At 42.8% G+C, this 2,262-nt stretch overlaps 1 protein-coding gene across 1 annotated transcript in view; it reads right to left on the bottom strand.

Annotated features, from left to right (window-relative positions):
- The window catches only part of LOC102870602 (prolyl endopeptidase-like), a 147,469-nt gene that overhangs the window by 15,896 nt on the left and 129,311 nt on the right, over window positions 1–2,262 (bottom strand). The gene's annotated exons all lie outside the window — the stretch shown is intronic.

Here is a 2,262-nt window from a genome sequence, read left to right as displayed (position 1 = left end):
TACCGCTGCACACACCAGGGCAGGCATTCTCCACTCCTGACCATGCCTCCTACCGCTGCACACACCAGGGCAGGCATTTCTCCACTCCTGACCATGCCTCCTACCGCTGCACACACCAGGGCAGGCATTCTCTACTCCTGACCATGCCTCCTACCGCTGCACACACCAGGGCAGGCATTCTCCACTCCTGACCATGCCTCCTACCACTGCATACACCAGGGCAGGCATTTCTCCACTCCTGACCATGCCTCCTACTGCTGCACATACCAGGGCAGGCATTCTCTACTCCTAACCATGCCTCCCAACACTGGAAATCATCAGAATTTGGCCACCTGCTGAAGAATTCAATTTAGAGAGACCTTCCCCCATTCTAAAAACAAATTTCATGTTCAATTTTCTAAATCCTAAGGTGCTTAGTCCATCTTCATTTTTCTATGTTCAAGTATTAAACAAATGTTAACAGCAACAAAATATCCATTAGATTCAAAAGCAGATCTGAAACAATGAAGAAATCATTATTTAAAAGACATTTAAACAAAGACATTTGCTCCACTATTGATAAGGTGGCTCATCTAACATTTTAGAAGGTGGCTTAGTGGCAAAAAGCTGCACTGCAATCCTGAAAGCATGCAGTTAAAATCTACTGGCTGCTCTGGGGGAGAAGGATGGGCAATCTCCTCCCGAGTGATAAACTGCCTCTGTAAACCCGCCAGAGGATCAGCTATAGGTCAGTTCTGACTCAACGGTCCACCACCACCACCACCACCACCAGGAACCTGGATTGCCATAGCCAGGTTCACAGTCAACAGATACTGATAGAGCCATTACTTTTTAAAGAAAAGAATTAGATAAAAAGGATAAGGAAAAAGTTACTAAATGTGTTTTAAGTGATAAGCAACAGAGTAAGTATTATGTCATAAAAAGCTGATAATGGCTTTTACCAGACAGACTGAAACCCTGTAAATATCCTCTTCTTTGGGCAAATATTACATCTTTACCTCAGCTGGAATGTGCCTCACTCAGAAATGGCTTGCTGACCTCATTTGTTATGCTGTTGTTATTATGTGCCATTGAGTCAGCTGCAACTCATAGTGACCCTATGTACAATAGCCCTAAATCCTACTCTATACTATGCCAATCTTACTGTCTCTGACACACCTACACCCACTAGCCAAATCACTGAATCCATCCATCTCACTGAGGGTCTTCCTCTCTTGTGCTGTCCCTCCAACCTCCTAAGTATGACATCCCTCTCCAAAGACTGGTCCCTCCTTGCAATATGTCCAAAATATGTCAGACAAAGCTTCAGAATCCTTGCCTCCAAGGAGTGGCCTGATTTCACCCTCTCTAGGACAAACCTGTTTGTTCTCTGAGCAGACCATGGTATACTCAACACTCTTTTCAAGCACCACACCTCAAAAGCATCAATTCTCCTTTAATCATCCCTAGTCATTGTCCAGCTCTCTGATGCATAGCAAATAATTGCAAAGACCATGGCCTGTATTAGACGCACCTTAGTTTCCAGACTGACATTGCTCTTCACTACTTTGGAGAGGTCTCTGACAGCAGACTTTCCCAATGCAATGTGTCTTTTAATTTCCTAGCTACTGGTTCCCAGAGTATTGACTGTGGAGCCAAACACACTAAAGCTGTTAACAATCTCGATCTCTTCATCATCTATTATGATGTTCCCAGTCTGCCCAGTGGTGAGAATCTTTGTTTTCTTGACACTGAGCTTCAATCCATATTGAAGTTTGCAATCCTTGACCTTCTGCACTAAGTGCTTCAGGTACTCCTCAGTTTAAGAAAGCAGGGTTGTGTCATCTGTGCAACGCAGATTGTTGATGAATGTTCCTCCAATCCTGATTCTATATTTTTCCTCATAGAGCTCGGCCTCCTGGATAATCTGTTCCGCATATAGACTGAAAAGGTATGGAAACAGGACACATCCCTGGCGTACAAAATTTCTTGGCTACTGGTTCTAAGAGTGTTGACTGTTCTGTTCTGATGACTGCTTACTGGTTCAAGTATAGGTTTTACTTATTATAGTTAAGGGTAAAAATCTTTACACTTTAATATGGTTTTGAGGTGTATTATAAGGAAAAATTTTAAGATTGCAGATTTATTGTAAAAAAAGTTGCTGTAATGCACATCCAAGTTTACTGCGGCTTTGTTCACAATAGCAAAGAGTTGGAAACAACCTAAGTGCCCATCAACAAACGAATGGATAGAGAAGCTGTGGTATAGTCACACAATGGAATA

Source organism: Elephantulus edwardii, unplaced genomic scaffold (assembly GCF_000299155.1).
Source record: "Elephantulus edwardii isolate Elephantulus edwardi_28Jun2011 unplaced genomic scaffold, EleEdw1.0 scaffold00013, whole genome shotgun sequence".
Classification (NCBI taxonomy): Eukaryota; Metazoa; Chordata; class Mammalia; order Macroscelidea; family Macroscelididae; genus Elephantulus; species Elephantulus edwardii.
Note: the sequence above shows the minus strand (reverse complement) of the source record. Positions and strands in the feature narration are given on the sequence as shown.